The sequence below is a fragment of the Microtus oregoni genome, unplaced genomic scaffold, assembly GCF_018167655.1.
Source record: "Microtus oregoni isolate MIOR12 unplaced genomic scaffold, Mior012 000001F_ref0000356, whole genome shotgun sequence".
In the NCBI taxonomy this organism is placed as follows: domain Eukaryota; kingdom Metazoa; phylum Chordata; class Mammalia; order Rodentia; family Cricetidae; genus Microtus; species Microtus oregoni.
Genome location: NW_024543060.1, coordinates 69,872,759 through 69,894,298, shown reverse-complemented (window position 1 = coordinate 69,894,298; position 21,540 = coordinate 69,872,759).

Genomic DNA, 21,540 nt, shown 5'->3' with positions numbered 1-21,540 from the left:
AGGCGTGCGCCACCACCGCCCGGCCAGGTAATACCCTTTACTACTATTTATTAGCTGTTCTGGCTTCCTTCTGTCCCCACTCTTACCTCTGGAATGACACAATAAAAAAACATCTGCTAGCCTCCAAGTAGGAGCAATGACGACATTCAAGACAATCTAAAAAAGAAATAATGATAACCTTATCATTTAAAGAGATGTAGATTTTGAATGATTAAATGTTACCAATAGATTTAGAATCCTGGGTCTGCATATTTGAGGAGGTAAATAATTCCCCAGGGAGAAAGATATAGACAACATATCCAGTTTATAAACCTAAGATGTTTGTAGGGTCTTGAAACTCGCCCTTGTTTTAAACTTAGCATGTCAATGACTGATTCATACTCTGTGTCTTTTCTGAAGAGGAAACTGAGAGGGAGCAGATCTTGGGGAGAGGAAAAGTTGTGGGAGGTATGAGGAGTGGAAGAAAGGAAACTCTGTTAGGGATGTACTGTATGAGAGAGGAATCCATTTTCAATTTTAAAAAGAAGAAAGTTAACACCCAACTGCTCTCTGGTGTTCTTCCATTTATTCATAAAATTACTTCTGAGGCTTCTCTTCTATGAGAGGCCTCAGAATTTTCTGTGAGATTTTCTCAAAGATTCCTATCTTTTTCTTTTTTTTCCCCCATTGGTAATTAATGACATGCTTAAAAACTCGTGTGTCTCCTTTATTATAACTTAAAGAAGGCATTTGTGTAAAGAATGGCAGTCATGAATTACCCATAAGAAGCCATGATTGGGTCCTGAGGAGACAGACAGGAGCTTCTAGGTTCCTCAGTTCTCAGTTTCCTTCAGAACCAGAAAACAAAGTGTTTTCTGACTTTTATTCCTATTCAGGATAAGGCAATCTCCAGTCAACATGACTTACCAATTGTGCTGAAAGTCACAATTCTTATGAGCATCAAGTTATAATTTAAGGTTCCTTGACCTTGCAATGGAAAGGGAAACTTCAAGACCACAGGACCCTTCACTTGAGAGAGAGAGAGAGAGAGAGAGAGAGAGAGAGAGAGAGAGAGAGACTACAGCAGTGTGTGTACTGATTGCTGGGGATGGTAGCTAGAACCATCTGTATTCTAATATTTTCCACTATGTGTTTTCCTTAATTTTATGGATTTAGATAACTTCTGAATAATTTCTTAACGTACCATCATAATTCCCTAATAGTATAGTAACAAGTTCTTCTCAACATCTCGCGAGTAAACGGTTTACGGATTTTTCTTGGCTAGCACCTAAAAAGCTTCCCAGTAATACTTCTTGCAAAATATTTGTAACCTAGCTACCCATTCAGTGGTACCCAATCCCAATGAATCTTACGATGATTTGAACTCCAGCTCACACCATGAGTACCATTTGCGAACATCTTGAGTTCCAGGATCCATCTATCTGCACTTGCATTTCTGATATACAGTATCTTTGAAGTACTAAAACTACAGCAGGAACAAAACCAATGAATTAATGAAGGTTGCAAGTTAAAGCCACAAGGTTTGGGCAATTTGCAACCCAGCAATAAACAATGCAGTTTATTTTGTTATAAAAAAATAGGTTGGTACTATAACAAAACCTGAACATGTAAGAACTGCCTTGGGACTGGATGGTAAGGTAGAAGAAGAAATGATTTTGAACAACATTTTAGAAAATAGGTAAATTGCTTTGGGCTTGTTGAGAATAGAGATTTCTCAGGAACTTCTGTAGGGTTCTCTTCCACACATACGCTGTTTGCCCTTCTGTCCCCCGTTGATTTTCAGGAAGAAAACAATGTTCTTAGGCTACTAAGAGTGCTTCTTGTTCAATATCTGTGAAGAACACTACTGACCACTTTAAAGAGCACTTTAGAAGTACAATGTAAGTTTACCGTTTTGTTAGTATCTGAACCACACTGTCGTGATAACTTAAAAACTACTTTAAAAAATTACTGTGTTCTGTCTCTTTGCCTTTGTCTTTCTGTGTCTCCATTGTGGAGCCTGAATGGTACAGAGCTGGGTCCTCTGCATGTGGGCTACAATTGTGTGGTTTGATCTGTTTGAGGGTAGGGGCTGGAAATGGGACCAAGAGCTGTCCCTGGCAGACTAGCTGGTTTTGGAGCCCATTCCCTATGGTAGAATGCCTTACTTGGACTTGATGTGGTGAGGAGAAGGGCTTAGGGTTTTTTTAAGCCTCATCTTAGCTGCCAAACTCTGTTGGCTCCCCATGGGAGGCCTCACCCTTTGGGAGAGGAGGTGGAGGGTAGATTGGAGAAAGTGGGAGGAAAGGAGGAGGGGTGGGAGGGGAAACGGTGGTTTGTATGTAAGATAAGAAAATAAATAAATAAATAAATAAATAATAAATACAAAGATGTAGGCTCTCAGCTACTATTCCTGTGCCATCCATTCCTCCATGTTCCATTCTGAAATGGTCAAGGACTATAACCCTCTAAAACTGCAAATTCAAAATAGACAGTTTTATCTATAGATTGCCTAGGTCAGGATGTCCATGTTGCAGTGACAGAAAGGGACCTAAGGCTCCTATATACCTACATAGCCAGTGTTTCATGCCACTGTACCCTGCAACAGTTACAGCTGCTGTCAGCATGTGAAATATTAGAGCTTTGTTCTAAGTTACGAAAGTCATCCTTAGCCCAATCCTTCCTTAATCCTCAGCTGATGTCGATATATATTATTTTCATCAAGCTGTGGAATTTGCCACTCACTGATCCTTTCATTCTGGGACTGTATGATCACCTAGAGTTTCGATTTTAAGTTGTTCTCAACCTTCCTGATGCTGCAGCCCTTTCATAAGTCTCTCGTGTTGTGGTGACTCTCAACTATAAAATTATTTCATTGCTATTTTATAGCTGTGGTGTTGCCACTTTTATGAATTGCCGTGTAAACATCTTATATGCAAGGTTTCAGATATGTGACTCCCAAAGGGGTCACCACCCACAGGTTAAGAACCACTGGCTTAGAGGATCACATCTTTCCATTCTTTAGTCGGAAGCATAGCGCTTCTGCAACAGGAAAGATGAACGCATCTGCCTTAAGTGAACACTTTCCCATTTCTCATTTCCCTTACCTGTCTTTGGTACGTGCAATCCAATTATGCATACCTTCGTGTTAGGCACCTGGGGTAGGAGGGGGGAAATGGATCAAACCCATTTCTGACTGCCAACCACTGTAAGCAAAGGATAAAGGGAATGAGTACCTCTGGACTCTGTGTCTTTGAGCCAAAATTTCTGTCAAGAGAGGTATTAACAATTAGATCATGGTAATAAAGCAGATAATGCTTTGTGAATATACATGCTCTTATGGCTACAGCATCTCCTAATTAAAGGAGAGGAGGATCACCAGGGTTGGGAATGCCTTTTTGATTTGGTCTAGAGTATTTTTGTTGTTGTTGTTGCTTGTTTGTTTGTTTTGTTTGTTTTTGGTTTTTCGAGACAGGGTTTCACTGTAGGGCTTTTTCTGTTGTTGTTGTTGTTGTTGTTGTTGTTGTTGTTGTTGTTGTTGTTTTTGAGCCTGTCCTTCCTGGAGCTAGCTCTTGTAGACCAGGCTATCTTCGAAAGCTCAGAGATCCGCCTGCCTCTGACGCCTGAGTGCTGGGATTAAAGGCGTGCGCCACCACTGCCAGACTAGTATGTTTCTTAACAATATTCAGCAGTATCAAAATCTAAATTTGTCTTATCAAACATGTCAAACCCAAGAACTCGTTGGTAATGACAAATTTCTCTTAAGACAAGTTTTAATCCTTTTCTAATCATTAGCATCTTATAGTGAACTGAAGCAGTTACAAACATTAACAGGTCAATACCATAATTCTAGTGTGGAAATTAACAACAAACACACAGTTTCTCACATCACTATTCTCTTAAATCTATCTTAATCAAATGTCAAGAAAAGGTTTCTGTGGTGAGTGAGAGTCCAATTGCAATGCTGCTTGTATATATTTTCCCCAGTCTCTATCAACAGCAAAAACCTTAGGATATCCGCCTCATCTCTGTAGAGGGGCATCAGTCACTCCTTTGTCTCCATAAAAAGTCATTTTTTTCCAAGAGGGGAAACTTGAGGTCTCAGTTCTCAGGTCCTTTTAACATTTTAACAGCAGATTACAAACTTCACTGGTAATCTGAGTTCTGTTGTCCAAAGTATAAAACAATAAAATGTTGTGTCTGCATTTTTGGTCTGGACTCACTAGGTCTGGACATTTGTGCGTCAAGTCCATCAAGAAACAAAAAATTACCAGTTGTCACTGTGATCTTCTTTACTTTCTCAGAATGCAACATGATGTTGTGAGTTAGGAACACTGGTTCAAGTACCACTTTCTACAGCCTGCAGTATGGTGCTATGAAGAAATTAGGAAAACAGAATCTCTGATTCTTTTGTGGGGTCATCAGTGGCTGTGATGTCATGGGGACTGGCATCCTTCTGATGAACAGACATAGCGAAGCAGATTTTCTGTAAGCCATCTCACTTGATCCTCATCCTCTGAAAAGGCACAGACATGCCCCCAACCCCATATTAATACAGAATTGGTTCTTTTCCATAATCCAGTGCAAGGGTCTCACTACCTTGCTTTAGCAAAGGTTGCCTTAGTGGCATCATGCTAAAATATTTCTGGAGCAGATTGCTCATGGACATCCATATTCAAGAAGTTTAGCATGAAAAGTGCATGGCTAAAGGCATTATGTGGAATTTGAGGATATAGTTCTGCTTTTATCATTTGAAGTTGTATTTTCAAGGAGCCGTAAGCATGCTCCACAATATCTCATCCTTAAATATTATAAGGAATATCTGTCTTATGTTCAAAATTCCATTGGAAATAAAATTGCTGGAATTCTTTACTAACATATCTGGACCCATTTATTGTTTTGGGGGTTCCCATATATGCGAAGCATTTTAAGTAATAAGGTATTACATTCTTAGTGGTTTCCCCAGTTTGTGCAGTGCCATCAAGAATCCTGAATATGTAACCATTGTCACATACACATACCTTAATTTGCTAAACATTGCAATGTGAGTGATATCTATTTATTAATATCATAAATTATTAGAAAGTATTCCTCAGGGAATTAATCTCAGATGAGGTACAAGTTAATACTGTAGGCATATATCACACAGCTTAACAATTTGGCAAGCAGCTTCTCTTGTTAATCTAAGTTGTTCTCTTAAACTTATACTATTTTGATGACACAGAGCATATGATTATGGAGCAAGCTCAACCTGAGATAAAGTACTCTTTTTTGTAAGCTTATCAGTTAAAGCATTACCTTCAGCTAATGGACCATGAAGATTTGAATGTGCTCTGATATGCCCTACAAAGTATGACAACCTTTTTTTGTTGTATGGCATTTTGAATTTGCTGGAAAAGCGTTTCAACTTGCTTATTGCTAGTCCCAATACATGGGGCAGTTTCTAGGACATGAAGAGCATTAACTATATTGGCTATTAATATATAGATTAAATGCCTTATTTGCAAAATACTGAATCACTATAACAACAGCTCAACTATTTGAGTTGAGGCCAGTTTTGTTTGTACTACGTGTCCTTCACTGAAAGACCTGGATAAATCCAGACCCCTCTAGCAGAAAAAATAAAGCCAAAAATCTAAGCAGGAAGAGAAGAGTCAAAAATCTAGGTTAGCCAGGTCTGTGACACTGTTTCAGGAACTAGCTGAAGATGAAGTTAGATTATAATCTTGAGAATAATCTTGAAAAACAGGGAGTTATCCCTTTGTGATGATCACTGGTATTTTCGGAATTTTTCAATGATCACTGGTATTTTTGGAATTTTCCAATGATGCCCTCCCTACCCCCTTTGGATTACTTGGTTGTGGTTTTTTTTTCCTTAAATACCCCTTCTCCCAGCTACTTATGGTCGAACTCTACCCCTGCATGGGAAATGAGTTTCAGCCCCAGTGCACTGGTTCCTGTCCTATAAACCTAATATGATTGCAGCAAGGACGATTTCTTGTGAGTTCCTGGGAGGTCTTGTTATCCTGAGAGTTGAGTGAGAGTCTCCCTGCTCCGGAGGTCGTTCACACCAGTGAACACATATGCAGCTCTTCCATTGGAAAAACTATCTGTAAAAATTAACATAGCATCCTTTAAGGGATCTGTTGCTTCAACTTTAAGAAAACTAAATGAATAAGTTTTACAGATTGCAGCAACTGATCAGCTGGGAAAAGGTTATTAATCTGGCCTTCAAATTGAGCAAACACAATTGTTCAAGAATCACTATTTTGAAATAACTTATCAGTCTGTTGTTTAGTATGAGGAACATTGAACATAGCTGGTACTCTGCCAAAATATCTCCTAGATTCTATCCTGCTCTTCAATGCTAAGCAAGCTACTGCTTCAAAATAAGGGGTTAATACCTTAACTGGTGAAATAGGAAGTTGTATGTCAGGGATCAGGCTCAACAAAAATACCTCTCACCTGGGTAAGGGTGTGGAGATTTAGAAATATAGTAAAGAATATGAATAAGCAAATTAAAATAATGAAACGGAGAAACATATAGGATAGAGGGAATTTCAATGAATACTGAAAAATTCACCCACGTTTAATTTCCAACTGCTTAAAATACCCCTGACCCCAAAAGATAGGAGTAGGACAAAAGACTGTATTAACATGTTACAAGAAAATGAACATACCAAATGAAAGTCACGGACTACATTCATAGTTAAACATTCTGTTGCTAGAACAAAACAAGTCACACTTACACCCTAGACCAAAACATTACATAGGCAAACCACCCCCCGGGTGGAATCCCAAGTTATCTCCATAAAGGGAACTGGAACTTAGTTAGATCCTTAGACTCTTGTCTGAGGTAGGAACAAACTTCTCTATTCCTGGAGTACAAGGGCTGGCTATTAGCCACACCTGCTGACAATAACCTTGAGAGAGCAGAACTCTCCAACCAAACTGGTGTCTAAGTAGTAAGTCTTTTGAGGTAGAAGCACAATAACCTTGAAGAAACTAGAGGAACTCTCTGACCTTCAGTCAACATGGAAACAGGCTTACATTTAATAACACAGAATAAAACCAGAAAATATTTAATTATTTTCCTTAGAATAAAGCATTTGACACTGCTACCCTAATATATATTTTAGGAAGAGCATTTCCCAACCCAAATTCTGCACTCTTCTATAAGAGAACAAAGTCCTGAGTCACTATATTCTGATTATAACTTCTGACTCTTTTAAATCAGAAGCAAATCATTAATGTTTAAACGTTTTTGGTACAAATACCATAAATCAGACCTGAATCAATTTATTTCCCTTTGAATTTTTAAGTCATTTCTGATACCCTGAAGATATTTTTTCCAGGATAATCTTTGGATACTTTACCATGTCCCTTGCACACAGTTAATCAATATAGATATTGACAGTTGTAGCTTACTAGCATCTCGATGTTTTTACCCTTAAATTATACCAATAATGTAACTGTAAACCATGAATTGTTTATTTTAAACATTCCTGTGTTCTACAGATACACATTGATAGAGGGGATCATTATTGCCTTCTGTAAAGAAATAGCATTTCTGTATCTCATTTCAACCAACATTATATTTTGCAATCAAGATACTCTAGAAAGAGATGGCAGTGGTCTTCCCCTTGGACTATAGAAAGCAAAGTATATATAGTTGTGAGCAAGGGCACAGACTTCCTGTCATAACTAGAAAATGATTTGGGAGTCTTATATATAGCATGGTGACCACTTAATAGTAGTATATTATATACTGTAATTTTGCTGAGTAGATTTTAAATATGTGAGACTCTAAGATATAACTATGTTTATTGCTTTGATTGTGGTGTATGTTTAACATGTACATATGAATCAACTCATCAAGTACTGCATAGTTATAAGCAATTTTATATTTTGTCTATACCTTGATAAAGTTCTGAAAAGTATCCTTTCTTCATTTAAAAGTTCTTAATAGTGTATAATTTAACATCACATTATTAAGAAAAATCTTAATACAAGCCTCTACACCAACACAAAGAATGCCAATGAAACCAGATTAAACCAAATTAAATGCCTGTGATTAATAAACAGCACACTCCTGGGTGGCCAGGAGCATAGCAGGGGGAAGACAGAGGGAAAACACACACAAAGCCAAAACCATGTTTCTTTTTCCTGTGCAACCCTAAATACTCTGTGGGAGGGGTCCTGACCTTCCCCGGGGAGAGGTCAGCACTTGGCAGGCTAGGAGTTGGAGTCCAGGAGTTGGGTGACACTTCCAACTCAATATTATACACATAATATACTCTATTTACCAAAGTAGTTCCTGAAATAATGACAATGTGTGTTATTTTATGTTAAAGAAAATACTGCATTGTACTGATTAATGTCACCAAAGTTTTTTTTTTTTATATATTCTAGTGGTTCTCAACCTTCTTTATGCTGTGACCCTACAAACAGTTCATCATGTTGCAGTGATCTCCAACCATAAAATTAGTTTTGCCCTTACTTCATAACTGGAAATTTACTACTATTATGAATTTTTTTTGGTAAATATTTTGAATAATGGTTTGCCAATGGAGTTATGGACCATAATAACCAGTAATCTCAAGCAAGCTTTCTACAAACTAAAATTGGGATTGAATTTGTTCCTTCACACATTCATGCTTACATATAACATATTTTGTTTATCGTCACACCATTATCTTATTTGCCTTCCTTCCCTGAAATGTCCTCTTAAACATTCATGGAATTTTTTTTTCTGTTTGTGGATCCCCTGGTTTAAGTGAGGTTGTTCATGTGAGCATGATTTTGGAACTGTCCAAAAAAATGGTAGGATTATCTGTGTGTACACAACTGAGAACAATTACTTCATGTCTCTAAGAATTCACCAATAACAAATATCTCATTCGGGATGGTCAGTGTCCAAGAGCCACTGATCTATGGTTGACTTGTGACAAGCACAGTCATGGACAGTCCCAGTAAAGACAAATTCCATATATCACCATTTAGAGTAAAACCCTGCACATTAGATATCAACACAAATACACACACGCACACACACATTCAGACACCAAATAACACAATGGGTATAAGTGACAGTTCAAGTGTTAACCTTTGCCCTAGTGGCTAAGTTTTCATTCTTTAAATTTTCTTTTTTGAAAAAAAAAAAACAATTGTAACAAAATAAAATAGAATAAAATAAAACAAATATTATTATATCAATTTTGGACAAGACAAACCAACAAAAGAAAAGGAGAAAGCACAGAAATCAGAGACCTCCTCATTCCCACACTAAAACTTCCTATGAAAATACTAAACTGCAAGGCATAAGATATAAACAAGGACCTGGTGCAGACCATTGTTGGCTCTGTGCATACTACTTTATTTTCTGTGAGTTGATATTAGTTTTGCTGGTACTGACTTAGAAGACCTTGTTTTCTTGGTGTCCTCCTTCCTTTCTTGCTCTTAAGCTATTTTTGTTGTCTTTTCGTTGTTGTTCCCTGAACTCTGAGGGGAGGGATTTGGTGGAAGCATCCCATTTGGGCTGTGTGTTCAAAGGACTCTCTCTCTCTGTGTGATGTCTGGAGCTGGGTATTGAGAATTGTTTCTATCTGATTCAAGGGGAAACTTTTCTGATGATAGTCACACAGGTCATTAATCTATGAGTATAGCAGAATACCATTAAGAGTCATTTTATCACTACATTTATTTTTTTTTCTTTTTAGACCAGTAGTATTTGGTTTTACCTTAAGTTTCTGGGCTATCTAATCTCAGATTCTTAGTCATCTAAGCAGATATTGGGAAGGATTCCATTTTTTGGTGTGAGCCTTAAGTCAAATTAGTTATTTATTGATGGCATGTTTTAAAAATTGGATTGAAATTTTGGAAGGGATTATATTGGATCTGTAGATTGCTTTTGATAGCACAGACACCTACCTTATTAATTCTTTCAAACTACGAATATCATAAGTCGTTTCGATTCATAGAGTGCTTATAAGTTCAATTACACATGCCACTCCAACAAGAGTTTTATTTGTTCCGAAGATTTATCTATTTGTTTTTTTTTTCTCTCACCTTTCACTCAGGCATATAAATATGATACTTTATTAGATTTCTTCCCTGTCATTTTTATTATCTATGCTGCTATTCTGGGTATATGATTACATTTCTTATTACTTTCTCTTTAAATGGGACACAGGCTAATGACTTGTTTTAGGCCAAGAAAATGTACAAGAAAGTCACATATACTATTTTGGGTCAGCATTTTTTTAGCTGTTGTGTAACTAACGTGCTCATTTGCTTACTGTCATCGGGTTAATAATTATGCAGCAAGAGAATATCTCTATCCACTTGAATTTTTAGGTAAATGTGATGAGAAAAGATCTTCTGTTCAAGAATGTGCTTTAAATATTAGCCTATTGAGATTTTAAGTTTGTACCCTTCGTGCCCTGACTGATAAAGACTACTGATTCTGCAGTGACATATTTATTGTTGGAATTTATATGACTGGGAATAATAATATAATTTCCAATATAGAATTTTATGCCAAGAAAGATAATAGTTTAGGAATAAATATAATATAAGCACACATGCACACACACACACACACACACACTAAATAATTACAACACTTGAAAACTATCAGTATGGGTAATCCAAATTATACTACACAGTGAGAGTATGTAAACCAAGAATATGCTAGACATATAAGAAAGGAAAATAGTATAGTGCATATGGGTAGCTTTTTAGGATGAACTTTAACTGAAAAAAATAATTCTATTTTTATAAAATTACAAAGCAAAAAAATTAAAATAATACAAAACTAGCATGTTTTTGTTGTTGTAGTAGTGAGTGGACCTTGTTATTATGCATATTAGGCAAATGCTCCTCCATTGAGTTAAATCTTTAGCCTAAGAATCACCATTGTCTTTGAAATGAGCCTAAAAGAATTAAAGTAATCTAGAATTTTGACGTTATGTAGGAAAATAAAAATAAGTATATTCATCAATATTAGAATAAAATAAACATGGGCTTTGATAAAGAAAACATAATTGCTTATGGTTATGTTTCTGTGTATTTTTGTTCAAACATGCCTTTGTTAATTTTCCTTATGTTTCAAAAAGTTATGTTCACCATTTTGTAAACCAAATTCACCATCAACAGACTCTCTTACTTTTCCTTCACCCAAAATGCCTCAATTTTCCTATTGTTTCTAATGAATGTGTTTGCTAGACAATAATTATTATTTAGAAAAGTGATGACATGGCAATTGTAGCTGTATACAACATATAAAACAACATTAACATTAAACATTTCAAATCATCGAAATTATAATTCTTAGTAACACAGATACAGAGAAAATAGCTAGGAAGCATAGATGAATATCACAAATACACCATATTTATTAATTATAAATGCAGAAAATTGGTCATAGACAGGAAGTGTATGAGATATTAATCGTGTCCCATCTCTTCACCTGTGGTGTAATACATTGACATTCACAATATGATTGCTTTTTAAATTGCATATATCTGTTTTATGTGCTTCTCTGTAGGGATTACATAGTTCATAACAAAATAGGAATAAAATAAACAGCACAGCCAATTTCTGTAATGAAAATTCCATTGGAAAGATTAACACCAATATAAAATAACTTTTACCTCCTACTGAAATTTCTTGGAATCTCATTACATTTACAAGTTACATCTCAAGGAAACTGCCTCTCTCTTCTGAAAAGAATGTTAATTTCAATCAGGTTTTTCATGGATTGATGAGTAGTTGGATCCCTTTGGCTCTCACAGAAGGACGTTAGAATCATCTGACAGTTTTATAGAACCTTCCACAGTGGATTGTGATAACAGCATATCACACCTATGCAATTCACTTTGAGATTAAGTGGATTGCCATGTTTGTGGCCATTTTTAAGTCATATCAAATAACTATTATTAAAGTCAATAATGCCAACTTATACTTTGTTTCACTTTGAGAGTTAAGTGCTTAATTAAAAAATTACCATGTGAAAAGAGTGTTGTTTCTGTTCACTGGAGTGATGTGAATGAGTACTCTCATCATTTCTACGTATCACACTGCTTCTTTATTTTCATTCCTCCACTCCATCCTTACAGCTCTATCAATTTCCTTAGAACTTTGGTTATTTCTTTTATAATCTATGATCAAATGTAAAGGAAGCTATCTATATAAAGAATACCAAAGAGTGCTTTAGAAAAGACACTAAACAATTAACATAACCTAGGGTAATGGAAGAAGTCATTTATCTAAAGCAAACGAATGCGTACTCACTTGGGAAATAAGTTGCCACTTTTAGGAGTTAATGTTTTCTCTATCATGTTATAAATAAAATACCTGTCAGATCTATAACAATAAATGAAAACAAAGACATTTTTAAAAGATTATCTACTACATGTGAATCTTGTTATGAATTTTTGGATGGAATAAAAGTCTTAAAATGGAAAAATCAAAAATTGCTTATTTACTTATTTCTGACAAGATCACTTGCTTCATGTTGTACAGCTTCCCATAAGAATTGCTGCTGGCTGCCACATCCATTTGGATCTCTTTGCATGACAAAAAAATGCTGGGCCCATTAAAGTATCATTTACAATAATTTACATCCTTCCTCAGGGATAAATCTTACTATAAGACATTATGCAAAAAGACTGACTTTTATAAAAGACTACTGCTCTTTCAGGTTCCAAGTTGCATTCAAAGAATGCCAGGATAAAATAGAAACATTTGACTAAGAAAGTAAGGCAAATTAACATTCATATGACCTTGTGTTGCCATTTCCAAATGACAATGAAAATGCCAAAGAATGTTTATAAAATGTAGAAAGCAATCAAAAGGCTATCATCATATAAGGATCTGTATTAAATAGAAGAGATTTAATATTCAAATATGAAGTAGAGTTTCATAATAATTTTAAACTTTTCGTTTCAGCTGAAAGTATTTCCTTCAAGACATTATTAGTTTTACAGAAAATGTTCCAAGAGAATCTTGAGACATGTTGGCCCTGATTTTCAAACAGAAGGCTATTGTGTAGAGATTTTTTCTGACGACATTTGAATGAACAGTATAACCTAACTGTCACTCATGAAGAAAGCAAGCTATACTTATTTCAAAAGTGTAACACGGTATGATTTAATATGTTAGCCTAGTAAAGAACTGAGAGAATAGTTACAAGAGTACGGATATATGTTAAGTCATATCTAAGTTATAGAACAGCTCAAGTCTAACGATTTTGTAAAAGTCTGGAATGAAATGGATAGGTTCGATAAATATAAAATAATCATGAAACTTATGATAAATATATAACTGATCACAAATAAACCATTATTACACAGTGTAGTTCCTCTATTTAATTCAATCTTATTCTGTTTCTGGAAAAGTCAAATTTATAAGATTACAGAAGAATGAAACTAAGTGAGAGAGAGCAATGAGGTGAGATACATGTAGCCATGCCTACCTATGTGCACGTGTATACAAATATATAATTACTTGTACATACAACTTGCATTCATTTACATATGAATATATAATATATACACCCCATTTCTTTATGACGTGCATTATTTTGAGTAAGCAGTTCTGACAAAATAAAAATTACTAATATTTCATTATGTTAGCTATCTGAGATAATTTCAGTAATTGAAATATGTAGAATGAATGTTGTTTTTATGAGGAAGTGATATGAGGAGAAGAATATTACTCATTCACAGATTCTCAATTTTGAGTTTCCTGATTGTTGTGGTAGGAGCAGCGGGCTATGTTCCTGGCACCCGGCCACCCACATGGCTAGCTCTAGCTTATGCCCCGAAATAATTGCACGGAAACTGTATTCTTTTAAACACCACTTAGCCCATTATATCTAGCCTTTTCTCGGCTAACTCTCGTACCTGGACTAGTCCATTTCTTATAATCTGTGTAACCCACAAGCTGGCTTATCAGGAATGATCTTAACCTGTGTCTGTCTGGAGTGGGAGAATCATGTTGACTCCTGACTCAGCTTCTTTCTCCCAGCATTCTGTTCTGTTTTCTCTGCCCACCTAAGGGTTGGCCTAACAAATGGGTCTGGGCAGTTTCTTTATTAATAAGAAATCACTCCCACATCACCTGATCATTCTAAAAAAGAAAAAAAAAAACGTGTGACATAAAGTCTTGAGAGGTAAGGTGTCACAGATGTTGGATTTTTGGAATATATAATAAGGATATGTAATACTTTCAGAATTTTTGTTTGCTATATTGCATAGTAACTAAGTTTACAACTTTTGACTACTTAGTTAGTAGAAAGAAGATAGAAACTCAAAATGTGAAGAAACAAATATACTTAAGTACTTTAAAAGGTCTTTTGTCAAAAAGAATGTAAAGTGAAAACTTCTGTTATTTTCTAATTGTAAACTTTGCCTCATCATGACTTGGGAGCAGAAGCCACAGACTGAGAGATTTCGAATTGTTCTCATTAATGTGAATAGTGTGTTTTCCACAGTCCTAGACAATTTTTTATTACTTTATTTTCCAAATAGATTTTTATTCAAGAGTATCTAAAATATTTGGTTTTATAAACAGTTATCTTGAGAAAATGGGGAATAAAAATGGGTATATGTGCTATCCTAGAAGGTTTTCCCTAGAGATTCTAAAGTCATGACCATTCTAGAACAGTCATATAGAGTCACAAAATTCTAGAAACCAAAGGACAAGAGTACTTTTTAGCTGTATCTCATCTCAGCTCAGGGCTGGCCTTTTGGAATCTGAGCTAATGTACAATTTCAATTGGGCAAACTAGACTCAGAGAAAAATAATAGCAAAGGCTGTTCGCTACATAGAGTGATTAATCAGGATATATCCTCCTTGTATCTCAAGAAACAAGAATCTTTTTTCCATAAATTTTCTGGAGGAAATGATCAAATGATTGGGTTTTGAAAACAAAAGGTCTACCTACATTAAGGAAAGGAAAAACTGAAGATATAATCCCAATTACTTATAAGAAAATGGACCATATCTAAATGTGAAATTTTGGTAATCGTAGGCCCAAGTATGAATGTTATAGTATGTGTCTTTGCAAGTATTCAAAAATTTTTGGAATAAATGTAAGAGGTATTACATAGTTGTGGATGAAATATTTGAAAAGATGAATCAAAACAATTAGGGAGAATTATAATGAGAGGCTAGGGACTATATTTTTTAGGATTCCCATTCTTTTTTTTTAAGATTTATTTATTATGTATACAACATTCTGCCTCCATGTATGCCCAGACGCCAGAGGAGGGCACCAGATCTCAGTACAGATGGTTGTGAGCCACCATGTTGTTGCTGGGAATCGAACTCAGGACCTCTAGAAGAGCAGCCAGTGCTCTTAACCTCTGAGCCATCTCTCCAGCCCCAAGGATTCCCATTCTTGTAAGAATTGCTGTGTATCACAAAAAATATTTTTGACCAAATTGGCTACACATGAATTCAATTGATCATTTCCAAATAAACTTTTATCTGCCAAGACTTAAAAATTACTACGTTATGAATCTTTGACAAATATTGTGATAAGTAGCAAAAATAGTCTAAATTATATTCATATGTCATGGTAATTTGCCTTAGAGCTATAAGTTTTGATATTCTCTATCTGCTGGTTTCTATTCTCATTCTTCCTGAGGTCATTTTTAAAGATAGAATTAATTCTATGAAGAAAAAAAGCAGGAAATATCATCCCAACAGCAAAATACATTTGTCTAGTCAACATTTCATTTGGGTTATTTGAAGCTGAAATCTCGCTTCTGAAATTCAGACAACTGATATGTAATTATGGAGAGGCAAGGACATCACTTACTCTGTGCATAGTACTTAATATTGCTACACATTTCTGGATAACTGATTGCTTTAAAATGCTATTAAGGGAATGAACTGAAGCTGAAAGCAGAGGAAAGTCAAGGTCTGACAGTTCCCAGGGATGAATTATGTTTCCCCAGATTTCTTTCGGGTCAAACTCAGTAGATATTTACCAAGTATCAGAAAATATTGTTAAATATTAAATTTCTCTGCTTTAATCATGTAGTTCTGATGTTAAAACCTTCTATTAATATCTTGATGTTTATATTTTCTGGTTGATTCTTCATAGCCTAAAGACAGGTAATCAATGCTTAAATAATGAACTTCATTTTGCAATCTTGCTAACTAATTGTGATATTTTATATAATGATTCTAAAATTGCTTTATTTAATATCTGTTTCTCATAACTATCATTGTATTTTGCTTATCAAGTTATTTATCTGGCCATATAAAATGAGCTATTATTTTATATAAAATGTTTAGCCAACAAATGTTTTGATACTTCTCAGCTTTCTTTCACCTGAAAATCTAAAGTGGAGGGTAGCTTTCCATATTTTTCAAAAGGCCTAGAAAGTTACTTATTCCTTCCCATACTGGGATTTAGTGGAGTTCCCACATTATGGGAGAGACAATACCTCAACTAGACAACTTAAACTGTCATGTAAAACACTTACTTCCAGAAACAGGCTGAATAAGGGGTGTCATAGCCCCCAACAAACATTACATGCTTTTACCACTGTTAGTTACCCTCTATAATATGACAGTAAGGTCTTATTTTCTCCTCAACAAGGATAAATCGAGCTAAAACAACAACTTTTACCCCTACTGACTTTTAGTCAATACACTAATATTTTAGTCAGTAGTATCACTACCCATGCTACTGGAGTAGAAATAAAATCAGTATCACCAAGTTATACAGTTTGTGTCTTGGGACACTGACCTGGAAGATACACTGTTGCAATATTGGCATAAAGGGGGTCACCAACCACTTTTTTGATTGGGTTTAAGGCCCACTTTATCAGCCAGAACCAACATCAGACACTGTTAATGAGGCTAAGAACTTGGGACTAACTAAGTCATGGGCTCTAGGAGAAAATCTACTACTATCCTGATAGTTGATGACTTTGTTAGACGCATAGATAACATCACTCAATCCTCACCAGAGAAGCTTCTTGTAGGAGATGTAAATTAACGTAGAGATTCAGATCTAGAAATAGAGCAAACAGTGAGAGACCATGAGAACACATCCTTAGATGGGATGTCTGTATCAAATTCATCCTCTTAATACTCAGGAATTTATATAGAAGAGGAGACAAATTATCCTAAAAGCCAGAGGTGATGGGTAACTCCGAGGAAAGAGTATGCTTCAGTCACAGGAGTTCTGATGCATATAAGAGCTCTCAGAAACTGAGAAAGAATACACAGGGCAGGTGTAAATTCAAGCCAGACAAAATCTTATCAAGGAAGGAAAAGTAGGCAAGAAGCTAAGGGCAATTAAGAACTGCCAAGAGAAAAGCTGTTTGTTTTTTTTGTTTTTTGTTTTTTTTTCCCCATCAACTGACACTGCATATTTCAACAAAACTCCAGGAAGAATACTACTTCCTGGCTTACTCCCAGGATCATGATTAATTAGACTTTTTTTTAGAGAGCGTATGATCATGTGTTTAGTGAATTTTGTTGCTCTCAGCAAACTACACATTCCTACAAAACTTAACAATCAAGATGAGGCTACGCCAGTGTTTGGTCTACAGGCCAGTCTGATCCCTTAGTTGATGCCTTCTGGAAGGATTGTGGCTCTGTCATATTATTACATATTATCAGTTAAAGTCAACGAGAACAGTGTTTTAATTTTCAAAAATACAATAAAGAAATCAACCAAAAATATTCACAGAGGCTAGCAATTAACCAAAAAGAAATGTGTGGTACATATATGTTTAAGTATAGTCGGCACACACACACACACACACACACACACACACACACACACACTGTCCCTGTCATGACAGTCATCAAATGGAAGAAATTCCCCCAACAATTTTTTTATTTAAATTGCCTTGATCATGATGTATTTATAACATTTTGAAATTAACCAGGACATACATAATCATATGTGTATACTTTTCATTTATAAGATAAATTAGTTTCTTATTCATAACTTTGAAAATTACATGTTTGTATTATAGTGTACAGTTATTTTACACATATATTTATATAAATATATAAAATATATATAAATATTATATATCTATAATCCATGTGTTTGCATGCATCTGTATATGCGTACATGCACACACATATGTGTGTGATATATGTAATAGAATTTTGTCTGGCTTGAATTTATGCCTGTACTGTGAATGCTTTCAAACACACACGTGCATGTGTGTGTGTGTGTGTGTGTGTGTGTGTAATAAATGAACCTGCAATCGCCAAGTTTTCTTCAACTATTCATTTGTGATATGTATTCTGGGAGGCAGAATGTCTGAATAGAAGAGGAAAGGAGGTTAGTTTATCAGTGCTCTGATCAGAGGCTTCAAATTATCCCTAGAAGAGTAGAGTTCTGCAATGATGGAGATATCAGGTGGTAAGAAAAATAAACAAAACTGTAATTCCTCTTATTTTATATCCTTCAGAGCAACAATTTATATTTGTTTCATTTCATGTTAGTGTAAAGTAATTTACCAAAGCCAATGAAGTGTAGGCTTCGATATGTTCACAGTTGAAGGGTACAGTCCACAGTCATGGGAAAGCATGACCATAGAAGTGTGAAACAGCTGGTCACACGATATTCAGGATGAGCAAGCAGACAGAGATTAATGTTAGTGCTTAGCTCATTTTCTCTAACTTTCATTTATTCTAGAATACTGCCATAGCAAATAGTGCCAACCACATTCAAGGGAAGTGTCCCTGCTCAGTTAAGTCTTACTGTAAAAACCCTCATTGACACTAAAATGAAAGAAATTTACTAATAATTTTAAATCTCAACAAGTTGACACTGTATATTAATCATCACACATTTGTAAACAATTCTTGTTAACTCTCACTTCTCTTGGATGTATGTTAAACCTTTCCTCTGTTTATGTATTTCTTGTCTCACTTAGGTTTATTTGCTGTCTTGTAGAGTTTGCTTGAAAACTGGGCATAGGAATAGTTGAAAGTAACTTGTTCCACTTTTTATTTGTGTATTGTTATTGTTATAATATTAGAAAACTGTTGTACCTAAGAAATTATTTAATTACTTACCATGATTAATATCTTCTGTCTTTACTGTATTCTTATGGTCTCTTTGTGGCTGATCCTGTGCCTTCATAAATTGATAGACAAACATGGATTTGATTAAATATGTTCCTCAATATTTGGGATGTTTGATATGACTACTAGGACTTATAAATTTCCACCTAATATTCCAGAACTGTCTTCAGAGACATCTAGTCTGTGAACTGTCAGCAGTTTTTCTGCCTGAACTCTATAAGCTCAAGTAATATAAACTAATAATTTATATTTAAGCTTATGTAAAAAATAAGCCCCCCATTAAAAAGTATGAATTATATACTTTTATACCAAGAATATATCTTATAATGATAGAGAATGATTTCATTTCTGAAAATTAGGACACTACAATTTCTCATCCATATTCAATATTGGATGATCTGATATCTTCTTTGTTCTTCCTTAATTTGGTTGCTGCTATTCTTAATTTAAGGAGACTTCATATTGGCCTTTGTTATTATCATTCTGATATTTCTGTCAAATTGGCTAGTCTGATACTTGGCTAGATTTTTTTTTCAAAATCATAAAAATAATTACACTAGTTATATTTTTGACAAAAATGAAGTCACCTTATCTTCCTGTGTGTGTTTGGATATTTTCCAGTGCTATTACCAAAACTATTTGCCCAGATTTTATGATTATGAGTTTTAAGACGTTCATACAACCTCATTTTTCAAACTCTATTTTATTCTACACTATTTGCTTTTATTTTCTGAATAATTAGTGCCAGAATAGTTAACAATTAAGACTTTTATCAATGCTTCACAAATTTTTTTTGATATTAAATTGCCCAAACTCAAAACATAAGCATTTGCTTTTAAATTTATTATACTAAGAAAAGCTTTTGGCTTATACATTTTTACATAAATGTTTACTTGATGATAAATAAATTCTCTCTATATATATTTATATATAAATACAAATATATAAATTGATGTATCTATTATTTGTAGGTAGATATTTCATTTTAAGGTATTATTCTTTACTTAATCTTAGTTATGGCTTGTGACTTATCATTTTCATTCCACATTATATAATATAGAAAAGACCACAATGCAATTCTCCTCTGAACCTCAATTATTCCATGAACTGCTCACTTTCATTTATAACAAACTCTAGAGGTAGAAAGCAATTAATGTCAAATTTAATTAGACTCTAGAACTTTCCTCAGAGCAATTATTCCCAGTTCAGAATGAAAGGCTTTGCTGAGTGAGGCTTCTGATTCTGGCAAGAAAGGACAAGATGGCAAATAAAAAGCTATCACGTAAGTGAAGCTGTGGGAGGAATGAGGTCAGTTCAACCTTCCGAGATCAAGGTAAAACTCCAGAAGGCAGAGCACTGTAGCTACAGAAAGAAAAAGCAGTCTTTAAAACAGAGAAAATTTGGAAATGATAACTCACAATGTCCCTTGTAAAATATTTGGTGTAGATTCAGTACAGAAATGAGACCAGTTTTCTCTTGTGTTAGTCACAATGATCGTCGTAGCAATTACAGAAACACAAGATGGAAGCTGAAAGACGGCAGTCTCATAAAGGAGAGTTAGAGTCAAGAAACTGGGTATATATGAGAAAGCTAAAGACAGGGAATCGATGTATGGGGCTACAGTCAGAAGTGTATCATAAAAATAAGGCCATTTGCGCTGGGAGACTCAGATGACCTTATGTCAGTGAAATCCATCCTCAGCAAGACAAAAACTCATTTGGGACCCATGAGTAGTGAGAAACTAGAAGAGTCATTTAGCATCAATCCCTAAGGATGGGCATTCTTTGGGTTTTGTCTCCTGTCACCTATGTTTGAACTTTTTTCATAGGTTTGAGGTTAGGGAATTTCCAGTGTAGCTTACAGAAGATTTAAAAACTAAGAGTAATATACACATGAGCCCTCAAATGGCTCAGAAGTATATTGTGTTTTAGATAACTCTGACATTCAATATATTAGGATAAATTTATTCAAAAATATTATATAAGTAGTTATTTTTGTGTTGTTTAGGTTGTTTGGTGTATATTCAGTACAGGAATGAGACTGGTTTTCTCTTGTGCTTGTCACAATTGAATCCCATTCCACAATGTCTCTGTGGATGTTTGAATAAAAATGTCCACCACAGATAAATATATTTGAATGCTTTGTCACCAGAGAGTAGAGCTGTTTGGAAGGCTTACAAAGATTAAGAAGTGGGAACTTTTTGGAGTAAGTGTGACTTTGTTAGAAGAAGTCTGTTTACTGGAGGTAAACTTTGACCTTTCAAAAGAGACTAAGCTAGACCCAATTCTTTCTTTCTTTCTTTCTTCCTTCCTTCCTTCCTTCCTTCCTTCCTCCCTTTCTTTTTCTATCTATCTATCTATCTATCTATCTATCTATCTATCTATCTATCTACTATCGGGATCAGGATATAACTCTCTGCTACTTCTCCAGATCCTGCCTGCATGCTTCCATGATTCTCCCCATTATGATGATGGCCTAAATCTC